Source organism: Styela clava, chromosome 2 (genome assembly GCF_964204865.1).
Source record: "Styela clava chromosome 2, kaStyClav1.hap1.2, whole genome shotgun sequence".
Classification (NCBI taxonomy): domain Eukaryota; kingdom Metazoa; phylum Chordata; class Ascidiacea; order Stolidobranchia; family Styelidae; genus Styela; species Styela clava.
Window position 1 is genome coordinate 15,882,988 of NC_135251.1, and position 15,462 is coordinate 15,898,449.

The 15,462-nt window shown below is 41.9% G+C and overlaps 14 non-coding genes across 14 annotated transcripts; all 14 read left to right on the forward strand.

Annotated features, from left to right (window-relative positions):
• Positions 1-1,710: 1,710 nt before the first annotated feature.
• Positions 1,711-1,783, forward strand: Trnak-uuu (transfer RNA lysine (anticodon UUU)). Its single transcript has one exon. It is a non-coding gene; the product is annotated as a tRNA-Lys (tRNA).
• Positions 1,784-2,470: 687 nt separating this feature from the next.
• On the forward strand, positions 2,471-2,543 carry Trnak-uuu (transfer RNA lysine (anticodon UUU)). Its single transcript has one exon. It is a non-coding gene; the product is annotated as a tRNA-Lys (tRNA).
• A 2,040-nt stretch (positions 2,544-4,583) lies between these two features.
• On the forward strand, positions 4,584-4,656 carry Trnak-uuu (transfer RNA lysine (anticodon UUU)). Its single transcript has one exon. It is a non-coding gene; the product is annotated as a tRNA-Lys (tRNA).
• A 715-nt stretch (positions 4,657-5,371) lies between these two features.
• On the forward strand, positions 5,372-5,444 carry Trnak-uuu (transfer RNA lysine (anticodon UUU)). The gene has a single exon. It is a non-coding gene; the product is annotated as a tRNA-Lys (tRNA).
• A 980-nt stretch (positions 5,445-6,424) lies between these two features.
• Trnak-uuu (transfer RNA lysine (anticodon UUU)) lies at positions 6,425-6,497 on the forward strand. The gene has a single exon. It is a non-coding gene; the product is annotated as a tRNA-Lys (tRNA).
• Positions 6,498-7,444: 947 nt separating this feature from the next.
• On the forward strand, positions 7,445-7,517 carry Trnak-uuu (transfer RNA lysine (anticodon UUU)). Its single transcript has one exon. It is a non-coding gene; the product is annotated as a tRNA-Lys (tRNA).
• A 567-nt stretch (positions 7,518-8,084) lies between these two features.
• Trnak-uuu (transfer RNA lysine (anticodon UUU)) lies at positions 8,085-8,157 on the forward strand. Its single transcript has one exon. It is a non-coding gene; the product is annotated as a tRNA-Lys (tRNA).
• A 242-nt stretch (positions 8,158-8,399) lies between these two features.
• Trnak-uuu (transfer RNA lysine (anticodon UUU)) lies at positions 8,400-8,472 on the forward strand. The gene has a single exon. It is a non-coding gene; the product is annotated as a tRNA-Lys (tRNA).
• Positions 8,473-9,191: 719 nt separating this feature from the next.
• On the forward strand, positions 9,192-9,264 carry Trnak-uuu (transfer RNA lysine (anticodon UUU)). Its single transcript has one exon. It is a non-coding gene; the product is annotated as a tRNA-Lys (tRNA).
• A 1,553-nt stretch (positions 9,265-10,817) lies between these two features.
• Positions 10,818-10,890, forward strand: Trnak-uuu (transfer RNA lysine (anticodon UUU)). Its single transcript has one exon. It is a non-coding gene; the product is annotated as a tRNA-Lys (tRNA).
• A 558-nt stretch (positions 10,891-11,448) lies between these two features.
• Positions 11,449-11,521, forward strand: Trnak-uuu (transfer RNA lysine (anticodon UUU)). Its single transcript has one exon. It is a non-coding gene; the product is annotated as a tRNA-Lys (tRNA).
• Positions 11,522-13,868: 2,347 nt separating this feature from the next.
• On the forward strand, positions 13,869-13,941 carry Trnak-uuu (transfer RNA lysine (anticodon UUU)). Its single transcript has one exon. It is a non-coding gene; the product is annotated as a tRNA-Lys (tRNA).
• Positions 13,942-15,053: 1,112 nt separating this feature from the next.
• Positions 15,054-15,126, forward strand: Trnak-uuu (transfer RNA lysine (anticodon UUU)). The gene has a single exon. It is a non-coding gene; the product is annotated as a tRNA-Lys (tRNA).
• A 241-nt stretch (positions 15,127-15,367) lies between these two features.
• Trnak-uuu (transfer RNA lysine (anticodon UUU)) lies at positions 15,368-15,440 on the forward strand. The gene has a single exon. It is a non-coding gene; the product is annotated as a tRNA-Lys (tRNA).
• The last annotated feature ends 22 nt before the right edge of the window (positions 15,441-15,462 follow it).

Below are 15,462 nucleotides of genomic sequence, written 5' to 3' on the forward strand. Positions count from 1 at the left end.
CATCTGTTATGTCTTTTGTTTTAATGCAAACCGTAGCCCGGTTAGCTCAATCGGTAGAGTGTTGAACTTTTTATCCACGCATTTTAAAGAATATGTCCTTAGTTTCAACGAAGACCGTAGCCCGGTTACCACAGCCGGTGGAGCGTCTTTGTTCCGGGAAGATTAGATTGTGTATAGCTGGCGTTAGACATAGCAAAATGCACAAACACACTTATAATTGTATTAGCTGCTAAATCATTGATTTTTATCATCCGTTATGTCTTTTGTTTTAATGCAGACCGTAGCCCGGTTAGCTCAATCGGTAGAGTGTTGAAATTTTTATCCAACGATCAAGGAGTGAAGTGCGCTATCGGGCGCCTCTTTGTTCCGGAAAGGTTCAATTTGTAAAAAATAGATCAGGCTGAGAAGATTAACGTTAGATTGTGTGTAGCTGGTGTTGGACATAGCACAATGCACAAACACACTTATAATTGTATTAGCTGCTAAATCATTGATTTTTATCATCCGTTATGTCTTTTGTTTTAATGCGGACCGTAGCCCGGTTAGCTCAGTCGGTCGAGCGTTGGACTTTTAATCTGACAGTCAAGGGTTCAAGTCCCTTATCGGGCGCCTCTTTGTTCCGGGAAGGTTCAATTTGTAAAAAAGATCACGCATTAAAGAATATGTCCTTAGTTTCAACGCAGACCGTAGCCCGGTTACCACAGTCTTTATTCCGAGAAGATTAGATTGTGTATAGCTGGCGTTGGACATAGCAAAATGCACAAACACACTTATAATTGTATTAGCTGCTAAATCATTGATTTTTATTATCCGTAATGTCTTTTGTTTTAATGCAGACCGTAGCCCGGTTAGCTCAATTAGTAGAGTGTTGAAATTTTTTCCAACTATCAAGGAGTCAAGTGCGCTATCTGGCGCCTCTTTGTTCCGGAAAGGTTCAATTTGTAAAAATAGATCACGCTGAGCAGATTAACGTTAGATTATGTATAGCTGATGTTGGACATAGCACAATGCACAAACACACTTATAATTGTATCAGCTGCTAAATCATTGACTGTTATCATCCGTTATGTCTTTTGTTTTAATGCGGACCGTAGCCCGGTTAGCTCAGTCGTTAGAGCGTTGGACTTTTAATCCAACGGTCAAGTGTTCAAGTCTCTTATCGGGCGCCTCTTTGTTCCGGGAAGGTTTAATTTGTAAAAAAAATCACGCATTAAAGAATACGCAGACCGTAGCCCGGTTACCACAGCCGGTGGAGCGTCTATGTTCCGGGAAGATTAGATTGTGTATAGCTGGCGTTGGACAAAGCAAAATGCTCAAACACACTTATATTTGTATTAGCTGCTAAAACATTGATTTTTACCATCTGTTATATCTTTTGCTTTAACGCATGCCGTAGCCCGGTTAGCTCAGTCGGTAGAGCGTTGGACTTTTAATCCAACGGTCAAGGGTTCAAGTTCTTTATCGGGCGCCTCTTTTACGGGAAGGATATATCTGTAAAAAAGATCACGCAGTAAAGAATATATCCTTAGTTCCAACGCAGACCGTAGCCCGGTTACCACAGCTGGTGAAGCGTCTTTGTTCCGAGAAGATTAGATTGTGTATAGCTGGCGTTGGACATATCACAATGCAGAAACACACTTATATGTGTATTTGCTGCTAAAACAATGATTTTTACCATCTGTTATGTCTTTTGTTTTAATGCGGACCGTAGCCCGGTTAGCTCAGTCGGTAGAGCGTTGGATTTTTGATCCAACGGTCAAGAGTTCAAGTCCCTTATCGGGCGCCTCTTTGTTCATGGAAGGTTCAATTTGTAAAAATGATCACGCATTAAAGAATACGCAGCCGTAGCCCGGTTACCACAGCCGGTGGAGCGTCTGTGTTCCGGGAAGATTAGATTGCGTATAGCTGGCGTTGGACATAGTGCCTCTTTCCGGTGGAGCGTCTTTGTTCCGGGAAGATTAGATTGCGTATAGCTGGCGTTGGACATAGTGCCTCTTTGTTCATGGAAGGTTCAATTTGTAAAAATGATCACGCATTAAAGAATACGCAGCCGTAGCCCGGTTACCACAGCCGGTGGAGCGTCTTTGTTCCGGGAAGATTAGATTGCGTATAGCTGGCGTTGGACATAGCACAATGCACAAACACACTTAAAATTGTATTAGCGGCTAAATCATTGATTTTAATCGTTCGTTATGTCTTTTGTTTTAATGCAGACCGTAGCCCGGTTAGCTCAATTAGTAGAGTGTTGAAATTTTTTCCAACGATCAAGGAGTCAAGTGCGCTATCGGGCGCCTCTTTGTTCCGGAAAGGTTCAATTTGTAAAAATAGATCACGCTGAGCAGATTAACGTTAGATTATGTATAGCTGATGTTGGACATAGCACAATGCACAAACACACCTCTAATTGTATTAGCTGCTACATCATTGATTTTTATCATCCGTTATGTCTTTTGTTTTAATGCGGACCGTGGCCCGGTTAGCTCAGTCGGTAGAGCGTTGGACTTTTAATCCGACGGTCAAGGGTTCAAGTCTCTTATCGGGCGCCTCTTTGTTCCGGGAAGGTTTAATTTGTAAAAAAGATCACGCATTAAAGAATACGCAGACCGTAGCCCGGTTACCACAGCCGGTGGAGCGTCTATGTTCCGGGAAGATTAGATTGTGTATAGCTGGCGTTGGACATAGCAAAATGCACAAACACACTTATAATTGTATTAGCTGCTAAATCATTGATTTTTATTATCCGTAATGTCTTTTGTTTTAATGCAGACCGTAGCCCGGTTAGCTCAATCGGTAGAGTGTTGAAATTTTTATCCAACGATCAAGGAGTCACGTGCGCTATCGGGCGCTTCTTTGTTCCGGAAAGGTTCAATTTGTAAAAATATATCACGCTGAGAAGATTAACGTTAGATTGTGTATAGCTGGTGTTGGACATAGCACAATGCACAAACACACCTCTAATTGTATTAGCCGCTACATCATTGATTTTTATCATCCGTTATGTCTTTTGTTTTAATGCGGACCGTGGCCAGGTTAGCTCAGTCGGTAGAGCGTTGGACTTTTAATCCACCGGTCAAGGGTTCAAGTCCTTTATCGGGCGCCTTTTTTACGGGAAGGATATATTTGTAAAAAAGATCACGCAGTAAAGAATATATCCTTAGTTCCAACGCAGACCGTAGCCCGGTTACCACAGCCGGTGAAGCGTCTTTGTTCCGAGAAGATTAGATTGTGTATAGCTGGCGTTGGACATATCACAATGCAGAAACACAATTATATGTGTATTAGCTGTTAAAACAATGATTTTTACCATCTGATATGTCTTTTGTTTTAATGCGGACCGTAGCCCGGTTAGCTCAGTCGGTAGAACGTTGGATTTTTGATCCAACGGTCAAGAGTTCAAGTCCCTTATCGGGCGCCTCTTTGTTCATGGAAGGTTCAATTGGAAAAATGATCACGCGTTAAAGAATACGCAGCCGTAGCCCGGTTACCACAGCCGGTGGAGCGTCTTTGTTCCGTGAAGATTAGATTGCGTATAGCTGGCGTTGGACATAGCACAATGCACAAACACACTTATAATTGTATTAGCTGCTAAATCATTGATTTTTATCGTTCGTTATGTCTTTTGTTTTAATGCAAACCGTAGCCCGGTTAGCTCAATCGGTAGAGTGTTGAACTTTTTATCCACGCATTTTAAAGAATATGTCCTTAGTTTCAACGCAGACCGTAGCCCGCTTACCACAGCCGGTGGAGCGTCTTTGTTCCGAGAAGATCAGATTGTGTAAAAAAGATCACGCATTAAATAATACGCAGACCGTAGCCCGGTTACCACAGCCGGTGGAGCGTCTTTGTTCCGGGAAGATTAGATTGTGTATAAGTTGGCGTTGGACATAGCACAATGCACAAACACACTTATAATTGTATTAGCTGCTAAATCATAGATTTTTATCGTCCTTTATGTCTTTTGTTTTAATGCAGACCGTAGCCAGGGTAGCTCAATCGGTGGAGTGTTAAACTTTTTATCCAACGATCAAGGAGTCAAGTGCGCTATCGGGCGCCTCTTTGTTCCGGAAAGGTTCAATTTGTAAAAATAGATCACGCTGAGAAGATTAACGTTAGATTGTGTATGACATAGATTGTGTATGATAGATTGTGTATAGACATTAGATTGTGTTGGACATAGCACAATGCACAAACACACTTATAATTGTATTAGCTGCAAACTTTTTGATTTTTATCATCCGTTATGTCTTTTGTTTTAACGCGGACCGTAGCCCGGTTAGCTCAGTCGGTAGAACGTTGGACTTTTAATCCAACGGTCAAGGGTTCAAGTCTCTTATCGGGCGCCTTTTTTTGCGGGAAGGATCTATTTGTAAAAAAGATCACACAGTAAAGAATATGTCCTTAGTTCCAACGCAGACCGTGGCCCGGTTACCACAGCCGGTGGAGCGTCTTTGTTCCGAGAAGATTAGATTGTGTATAGCTGGCGATGGACATAGCACAATGCACAAACACACTTATAATTGTATTAGCTGCTAATTCATTGATTTTTATCATCCGTCATGTCTTTTGTTTGACTGCACACCGTAGCCCGGTTAGCTCAGTCGGTAGAGCGTTGGACTTTTAATCCAACGGTCAAGGGTTCAAGTCCCTTATCGGGCGCCTCTTTGTTCCGGGAAAGTTCAATTTGTAAAAAAGATCACGCATTAAAGAATATGTCCTTAGTTCCAACGCAGACCGTAGCCCGGTTACCACAGCCGGTGGAGCGTCTTTGTTCCGGGAAGATTAGATTGTGTATAGCTGGCGTTGGACATAGCAAAATGCACAAACACACTTATGATTGTATTAGCTGCTAAATCATTGACTTTTATCATCCGTTATATCTTTTGTTTCAATTAATGCAGACCGTAGCACGTTTAGCTCAATCGGTAGAGTGTTGAAATTTTCATCCAACGATCAAGGAGTCAAGTGCGCTATCGGGCGCCTCTTTGTTCCGGAATGGTTTAATTTTTAAAAAAGATCACGCATTAAAGAATATGTCCTTAGTTCCAACGCAGACCGTAGCCCGATTACCACAGCCGGGAGAGCGTCTTTGTTCTGGGAAGATTAGATTGTGTATAGCTGGCGATGGACATAGCACAATGCACACCCACACTTATAATTGTATTAGCTGCAAAATCATTGATTTTTATCATCCGTTATGTATTTTGTTTTAATGTGGACCGTAGCCCGGTTAGCTCAGTCGGTAGAGCGGTAAACTTTTTATCCAACGATCAAGGAGCCAAGTGCGCTAACAGAAACACACTTATAATTGTATTAGCTGCTAAATCATTGATTGTTATCATCCGTTATGTCTCTTGTTTTAATGCGGACCGTGGCCCGGTTAGCTCAGTCGGTAGAGCGTTGGACTTTTAATCCAACGGTCAAGGGTTCAAGTCCCTTATCGGGCGCCTCTTTGTTCCGGGAAGGTTTAATTTGTAAAAAAGATCACGCATTAAATAATACGCAGACGTAGCCCGATTTATTTGTAAAAAAGATCACGCAGTAAAGAATATGTCCTTGATTCCAACGCAGACCGTAGCCCGGTTACCCCAGCCGGTGGAGCGTCTTTTTTCCGGGAAGATTAGATTTTGTATAGCTGTCGTTGGACATAGCAAAATGCTTAAACACACTTATATTTGTATTAGCTGCTAAATCATTGACTTTTATCATCCGTTATGTATTTTGTTTTAATGCAGACCGTAGCCCGGTTAGCTCAATCGGTAGAGTGTTGAACTTTTTATCCAACGATCAAGGAGTCAAGTGCGCTATCGGGCGCCTCTTTGTTCCGGAAAAGTTCAATTTGTATAAATAAATCACGCTGAGAAGATTCACGTTAGATTGTGTATAGCTGGTGTTGGACATAGCACAATGCTCAAACACACTTATAATTGTATTAGCTGCTTAATAAACAGATTCCGACGATCCGGTATATGTTTCGTTTAACGCGGACCGTAGCCCGGTTAGCTCAGTCGGTAGAGTTACCTCAGTCGGTAGAGCGTCTTTGTTCCGGGAAGATTGGATTGTGTATAGATGGCGTTGGACATATCACAATGCAGAAACACACTTATATGTGTATTAGCTGCTAAAACATTGATTTTTACCATCTGTTATATCTTTTGTTTTAATGCAGTCCGTAGCCCGGTTAGCTCAATCGGTAGAGTGTTGAACTTTTTATCCAACGATCAAGGAGTCAAGTGCGCTATCGGGCGCCTCTTTGTTCCGGAAAGGTTCAATTTGTAAAAATAGATCACGCTGAGAAGATTCACGTTAGATTGTGTATAGCTGGTGTTGGACATAGCACAATGCACAAACACACCTATAATTGTATTAGCTGCAAAATTTTTGATTTTTATCATCCGTTATGTCTTTTGTTTTAACGTGGACCGTAGCCCGGTTAGCTCAGTCGGTAGAGCGTTGGACTTTTAATCCAACGATCAAGGGTTCGAGTCCTTTATCGGGCGCCTTTTTTTGCGATAAGGATCTATTTGTAAAAAAGATCACGCAGTAAAGAATATGTCCTTAGTTCCAACGCAGACCGTAGCCCGGTTACCACAGCCGGTGGAGCGTCTTTGTTCCGAGAAGATTAGATTGTGTATAGCTGGCGATGGACATAGCACAATGCACAAACACACTTATTATTGTATTAGCTGCAAAATCATTGATTTTTATCATCCGTTATGTCTTTTGTTTTAATGCGGACCGTAGCCCGGTTAGCTCAGTCGGTAGAGCGTTAAACTTTTTATCCAACGATCAAGGAGTCAAGTGCGCTAAAACAAACACACTTATAATTGTATTAGCTGCTAAATCATAGATTTTTATCGTCCGTTATGTCTTTTGTTTTAATGCAGACCGTAGCCCGGTTAGCTCAATCGGTGGAGTGTTAAACTTTTTATCCAACGATCAAGGAGTCAAGTGCGCTATCGGGCGCCTCTTTGTTCCGGAAGGGTTCAATTTGTAAAAATAGATCACGCTGAGAAGATTAACGTTAGATTGTGTATAGCTGGTGTTGGACATAGCACAGTGCACAAACACACTTATAATTGTATTAGCTGCTAAATCATTGATTTTTATCATCCGTTATGTATTTTGTTTTAATGCGCACCGTAGCCCGGTTAGCTCAGTCGGTAGAGCGTTGGACTTTTAGTCCAACGGTCAAGGGTTCAAATCCCTTATCGGGAGCTTCTTTGTTAGGGGAAGGTTTAATTTGTAAAAAAGATCACGCATTAAAGAATAGGCAGACCGTAGCCCGGTTACCACAGCCGGTGGAGCGTCTTTGTTCCGGGAAGATTAGATTGTGTAAAGCTGGCGTTGGACATAGCAAAATGCACAAACACACTTATTATTGTATTAGCTGCTAAATCATTGATTTGTATCATCCGTTATGTCTTTTGTTTTAATGCGGACCGTGGCCCGGTTAGCTCAGTCGGTAGAGCGTTGGACTTTTGATCCAACGGTCAAGGGTTCAAGTCCCTTATCGGGTGCCTCTTTGTTCCGGGAAGGTTTAATTTGTAAAAAAGATCACGCATTAAAGAATACGCAGACGTAGCCCGGTCTATTTGTAAAAAAGATCACGCAGTAAAGAATATGTCCGTGATTCCAACGCAAACCGTAGCCCGGTTACCCCAGCCGGTGGAGCGTCTTTGTTCCGGGAAGATTAGATTGTGTATAGCTGGCGTTGGACATAGCAAAATGCTCAAACACACTTATAATTGTATTAGCTGCTAAATCATAGATTTTTATCGTCCGTTATGTCTTTTGTTTTAATGCAGACCGTGGCCCGGTTAGCTTAATCGGTGGAGTGTTAAACTTTTTATCCAACGATCAAGGAGTCAAGTGCGCTATCGGGCGCCTCTTTGTTCCGGAAAGGTTCAATTTGTAAAAATAGATCACGCTGAGAAGATTAACGTTAGATTGTGTATGATAGATTGTGTATAGACATTAGATTGTGTTGGACATAGCACAATGCACAAACACACTTATAATTGTATTAGCTGCAAAATTTTTGATTTTTATCATCCGTTATGTCTTTTGTTTTAACGCGGACCGTAGCCCGGTTAGCTCAGTCGGTAGAACGTTGGACTTTTAATCCAACGGTCAAGGGTTCAAGTCCCTTATCGGGCGCCTTTTTTGCGGTAAGGATCTAATTGTAAAAAAGATCACGCAGTAAAGAATATGTCCTTAGTTCCAACGCAGACCGTAGCCCAGTTACCACGGCCGGTGGAGCGTCTTTGTTCCGAGAAGATTAGATTATGTATAGCTGGCGATGAACATCGCACAATGCACAAACACACTTATAATTGTATTAGCTGCTTATTCATTGATTTTTATCATCCGTCATGTCTTTTGTTTCACTGCAAACCGTAGCCCGGTTAGCTCAGTCGGTAGAGCGTTGGACTTTTAATCCAACGGTCATGGGTTCAAGTCCCTTATCGGGCGCCTCTTTGTTCCGGGAAGGTTCAATTTGTAAAAAAGATCACGCATTAAAGAATATGTCCTTAGTTCCAACGCAGACCGTAGCCCGGTTACCACAGCCGGTGGAGCGTCTTTGTTCCGGGAAGATTAGATTGTGTATAGCTGGCGTTGGACATAGCAAAATGCACAAACACACTTATTTATAATTGTATTAGCTGCTAAATCATTGACTTTAATCATCCGTTATATCTTTTGTTTCAATCAATGCAGACCATAGACCGTTTAGCTCAATCGGTAGAGTGTTGAAATTTTCATCCAACGATCAAGGAGTCAAGTGCGCTATCGGGCGCCTCTTCGTTCCGGAATGGTTTAATTTTTGAAAAAGATCACGCATTGAAGAATATGTCCTTAGTTCCAACGCAGACCGTAGCCCGATTACCACAGCCGGGGGAGCGTCTTTGTTCTGGGAAGATTAGATTGTGTATAGCTGTCGATGGACATAGCACAATGCACAAACACACTTATAATTGTATTAGCTGCAAAATCATTGATTTTTATCATCCGTTATGTCTTTTGTTTTAATGTGGACCGTAGCCCGGTTAGCTCAGTCGGTAGAGCGTTAAACTTTTTATCCAACGATCAAGGAGTCAAGTGCGCTAACACAAACACACTTATAATTGTATTAGCTGCTAAATCATTGATTGTTATCATCCGTTATGTCTCTTGTTTTAATGCGGACCGTGGCCCGGTTAGCTCAGTCGGTAGAGCGTTGGACTTTTAATCCAACGGTCAAGGGTTCAAGTCCCTTATCGGGCGCCTCTTTGTTCCGGGAAGGTTTAATTTGTAAAAAAGATCACGCATTAAATAATACGCAGACGTAGCCCGATCTATTTGTAAAAAAGATCACGCAGTAAAGAATATGTCTTTGATTCCAACGCAGACCGTAGCCCGGTTACCCCAGCCGGTGGAGCGTCTTTGTTCCGGGAAGATTAGATTGTGTATAGCTGGCGTTGGACATAGCAAAATGCTCAAACACACTTATAATTGTATTAGCTGCTAAATCATTGACTTTTATCATCCGTTATGTCTTTTGTTTTAATGCAGACCGTAGCCCGGTTAGCTCAATCGGTAGAGTGTTGAACTTTTTATCCAACGATCAAGGAGTCAAGTGCGCTATCGGGCGCCTCTTTGTTCCGGAAAGGTTCAATTTGTATAAATAAATCACGTTGAGAAGATTCACGTTAGATTGTGTATAGCTGGTGTTGGACATAGCACAATGCCCAAACACACTTATAATTATATTAGCTGCTTAATAAACAGATTCCGACGATCCGGTATATGTTTCGTTTAACGCGGACCGTAGCCCGGTTAGCTCAGTCGGTAGAGTTACCTCAGTCGGTAGAGCGTCTTTGTTCCGGGAAGATTGGATTGTGTATAGATGGCGTTGGACATATCACAATGCAGAAACACACTTATATGTGTATTAGCTGCTAAAACATTGATTTTCACCATCTGTTATATCTTTTGTTTTAATGCAGCCCGTAGCCCGGTTAGCTCAATCGGTAGAGTGTTGAACTTTTTATCCAACGATCAAGGAGTCAAGTGCGCTATCGGGCGCCTCTTTGTTCCGGAAATGTTCAATTTGTAAAAATAGATCACGCTGAGAAGATTCACGTTAGATTGTGTATAGCTGGTGTTGGACATAGCACAATGCACAAACACACCTATAATTGTATTAGCTGCAAAATTTTTGATTTTTATCATTCTTTATGTCTTTTGTTTTAACGCGGACCGTAGCCCGGTTAGCTCAGTCGGTAGAGCGTTGGACTTTTAATCCAACGGTCAAGGGTTCAAGTCCTTTATCGAGCGCCTTTTCTTGCGGGAAGGATCTATTTGTAAAAAAGATCACGCAGTAAAGAATATGTCCTTAGTTCCAACGCAGACCGTAGCCCGGTTACCACAGCCGGTGGAGCGTCTTAGTTCCGGGAAGATTAGATTGTGTATAAGCTGGCGTTGGACATAGCACAATGCACAAACACACTTATTTATACTTGTATTAGCTGCTAAATCATTCATTTTTATCATTTGTTATGTCTTTTGTTTTAATGCAGACCGTAGTCCGGTTAGCTCAATCGGTAAAGTGTTAAACTTTTTATCCAACGATCAAGGAGTCAAGTGCGCTATCGGGCGCCTCTTTGTTCCGGAAAGGTTCAATTTGTAAAAATAAATCACGCTGAGAAGATTCACGTTAGATTGTGTATAGCTGGTGTTCGACATAGCACAATGCACAAACACACTTATAATTGTGTTAGCTGCTAAATCATTGATTTTTATCATCCGTCATGTCTTTTGTTTGACTGCGCACCGTAGCCCGGTTAGCTCAGTCGGTAGAACGTTGGACTTTTAATCCAACGGTCAAGGGTTCAAGTCCCTTATCGGGCGCCTATTTTACGGGAAGGATGTATTTGTAAAAAAGATCACGCAGTAAAGAATATAACCTTAGTTCCAACGCAGACCGTAGCCCGGTTACCACAGCCGGTGGAGCGTCTTTGTTCCGGGAAGATTAGATTGTGTAAAAGGTGGCGTTGGACATAGCACAATGCACAAACACACTTATAATTGTATTAGCTGCAAAATCATAGATTTTTATCGTCTGTTATGTCTTTTGTTTTAATGCAGACCGTAGCCAGGTTAGCTCAATCGGTGGAGTGTTAAACTTTTTATCCAACGATCAAGGAGTCAAGTGCGCTATCGGGCGCCTTTTTTTGCGGGAAGGATCTATTTGTAAAAAAGATCACACAGTAAAGAATATGTCCTTAGTTCCAACGCAGACCGTGGCCCGGTTACCACAGCCGGTGGAGCGTCTTTGTTCCGAGAAGATTAGATTGTGTATATCTGGCGATGGACATAGCACAATGCACAAACACACTTATAATTGTATTAGCTGCTAATTCATTGATTTTTTCATCAGTCATGTCTTTTGTTTGACTGCACACCGTAGCCCGGTTTGCTCAGTCGGTAGAGCGTTGGACTTTTAATCCAACGGTCAAGGGTTCAAGTCCCTTATCGGGCGCCTCTTTGTTCCGGGAAGGTTCAATTTGTAAAAAAGATCATGCATTAAAGAATATGTCCTTAGTTCCAACGCAGACCGTAGCCCGATTACCACAGCCGGGGGAGCGTCTTTGTTCTGGGAAGATTAGATTGTGTATAGCTGGCGATGGATATAGCACAATGCACAAACACACTTATAATTGTATTAGCTGCTTAATAAACAGATTCCGACGATCCGGTATATGTTTCGTTTAACGCGGACCGTAGCCCGGTTAGCTCAGTCGGTAGAGTTACCTCAGGCGGTAGAGCGTCTTTGTTCCGGGAAGATTGGATTGTGTATAAATGGCGTTGGACATATCACAATGCACAAACACACTTATAATTGTATTAGCTGCTAAATCATTGACTTTTATCATCCGTTATATCTTTTGTTTCAATTAATGCAGACCGTAGCCCGTTTAGCTCAATCGGTAGAGTGTTGAAATTTTCATCCAACGATCAAGGAGTCAAGTGCGCTATCGGGCGCCTCTTTGTTACGGAATGGTTTAATTTTTAAAAAAGATCACGCATTAAAGAATATGTCCTTAGTTCCAACGCAGACCGTAGCCCGATTACCACAGCCGGGGGAGCGTCTTTGTTCTGGGAAGATTAGATTGTGTATAGCTGGCGATGGATATAGCACAATGCACAAACACACTTATAATTGTATTAGCTGCAAAATCATTGATTTTTATCATCCGTTTTGTATTTTGTTTTAATGTGGAACGTAGCCCGGTTAGCTCAGTCGGTAGAGCGTTAAACTTTTTATCCAACGATCAAGGAGTCAAGTGCGCTAACAGAAACACACTTATAATTATATTAGCTGCTAAATCATTGATTGTTATCATCCGTTATGTCTCTTGTTTTAATGCGGACCGTGGCCCAGTCAGCTCAGTCGGTAGAGCGTTGGACTTTTAATCCAACGGTCAAGGGTTCAAGTCCCTTATCGGGAGCCTCTTTGTTCCGGGAAGGTCTAATTTGTAAAAAAGATCACGCATTAAATAATACGCAGACGTAGCCCGATCTAATTGTAAAAAAGATCACGCAGTAAAGAATATGTCCTTGATTCCAACGCAGACCGTAGCCCGGTTACCCCAGCCGGTGGAGCTTCTTTGTTCCGGGAAGATTAGATTTTGTATAGCTGGCGTTGGACATAGCAAAATGCTCAAACACACTTATAATTGTATTAGCTGCTAAATAATTGACTTTTATCATCCGTTATGTATTTTGTTTTAATGCAGACCGTAGCCCGGTTAGCTCAATCGGTAGAGTGTTGAACTTTTTATCCAACGATCAAGGAGTCAAGTACGCTATCGGGCGCCTTTTTGTTCCGGAAAGGTTCAATTTGTATAAATAAATCACGCTGAAAAGATTCACGTTAGATTGTGTATAGCTGGTGTTGGACATAGCACAATGCTCAAACACACTTATAATTGTATTAGCTGCTTAATAAACAGATTCCGACGATCCGGTATATGTTTCGTTTAACGCGGACCGTAGCCCGGTTAGCTCAGTCGGTAGAGTTACCTCAGTCGGTAGAGCGTCTTTGTTCCGGAAAGATTGGATTGTGTATAGATGGCGTTGGACATATCACAATGCAGAAACACACTTATATGTGTATTAGCTGCTAAAACATTGATTTTTACCATCTGGTATATCTTTTGTTTTAATGCAGTCCGTAGCCCGGTTAGCTAAGTCGGTAGAGTTACCTCAGTCGGTAGAGCGTCTTTGTTCCGAGAAGATTAGATTGTGTATAGCTGGCGATGGACATAGCACAATGCACAAACACACTTATAATTGTATTAGCTGCTAATTCATTGATTTTTATCATCCGTTATGTCTTTTGTTTGACTGCACCACGTAGCCCGGTTAGCTCAGTCGGTAGAGTGTTGAAATTTTCATCCAACGATCAAGGAGTCAAGTGCGCTATCGGGCGCCTCTTTGTTCCGGAATGGTTTAATTTTTAAAAAAGATCACGCATTAAAGAATTTGTCCTTAGTTCCAACGCAGACCGTAGCCCGATTACCACAGCCGGGGGAGCGTCTTTGTTCTGGGAAGATTAGATTGTGTATAGCTGGCGATGGACATAGCACAATGCACAAACACACTTATAATTGTATTAGCTGCAAAATCATTGATTTTTATCATTCGTTATGTCTTTTGTTTTAATGTGGACCGTAGCCCGGTTAGCTCAGTCGGTAGAGCGTTAAACTTTTTATCCAACGATCAAGGAGTCAAGTGCGCTAACAGAAACACACTTATAATTATATTAGCTGCTAAATCATTGATTGTTATCATCCGTTATGTCTCTTGTTTTAATGCGGACCGTGGCCCGGTTAACTCAGTCGGTAGAGCGTTGGACTTTTAATCCAACGGTCAAGGGTTCAAGTCCCTTATCGGGCGCCTCTTTGTTCCGGGAAGATTTAATTTGTAAAAAAGATCACGCATTAAATAATATTCAGACGTAGCCCGATCTATTTGTAAAAAAGATCACGCAGTAAAGAATATGTCCTTGATTCCAACGCAGACCGTAGCCCGGTTACCCCAGCCGGTGGAGCGTCTTTGTTCCGGGAATATTAGATTTTGTATAGCTGGCGTTGGACATAGCAAAATGCTCAAAGACACTTATAATTGTATTAGCTGCTAAATCATTGACTTTTATCATCCGTTATGTATTTTGTTTTAATGCAGACCTTAGCCCGGTTAGCTCAATCGGTAGAGTGTTGAACTTTTTATCCAACGATCAAGGAGTCAAGTACGCTATCGGGCGCCTCTTTGTTCCGGAAAGGTTCAATTTGTATAAATAAATCACGCTGAGAAGATTCACGTTAGATTGTGTATAGCTGGTGTTGGACATAGCACAATGCTCAAACACACTTATAATTGTATTAGCTGCTTAATAAACAGATTCCGACGATCCGGTATATGTTTTGTTTAACGCAGACCGTAGCCCGATTACCACAGCCGGGGGAGCGTCTTTGTTCCGAGAAGATTATATTGTGTATAGCTGGCAATGGACATAGCACAATGCACAAACACACTTATAATAGTATTAGCTGCTAATTCATTGATTTTTATCATCCGTCATGTCTTTTGTTTGACTGCACACCGTAGCCCGGTTATCTCAGTCGGTAGAGCGTTGAACTTTTTATCCAAAGATCAAGGAGTCAAGTGCGCTAACACAAACACACTTATAATTGTATTAGCTGCTAAATCATAGATTTTTATCGTCCGTTATGTCTTTTGTTTTAATGCAGACCGTAGCCCGGTTAGTTCAATCGGTAGAGTGTTAAACTTTTTATCCAACGATCAAGGAGTCAAGTGCGCTATCGGGCGCCTGTTTGTTCCGGAAAATTTCAATTTGTAAAAATAGATCACGCTGAGAAGATTAACGTTAGATTGTATACAGCTGGTGTTGGACATAGCACAATGCACAAACACACTTATAATTGTATTAGCTGCAAAATTTTTCATATTTATCATCCGTTAAGTCTTTCGTTTTAACGCGGACCGTAGCCCGGTTAGCTCAGTCGGTAGAACGTTGGACTTTTAATCCAACGGTCAAGGGTTCAAGTCCCTGATCGGGCGCCTTTTTTGCGGGAAGGATCTATTTGTAAAAAAGATCACGCAGTAAAGAATATGTCCTTAGTTCCAACGCAGACGTAGCCCGGTTACCACAGCCGCTGGAGCGTCTTTGTTCCGAGAAGATTAGATTGTGTATAGCTGGCGATGGACATAGCACAATGCACAAACACACTTATAATTGTGTTAGCTGCTAAATCATTGATTTTTATCATCCGTCATGTCTTTTGTTTGACTGCACACCGTAGCCCGGTTAGCTCAGTCGGTAGAGCGTTGGACTTTTAATCCAACGGTCAAGGGTTCAAGTCCCTTATCGGGCGCCCCTTTGTTCCGGGAAGGTTC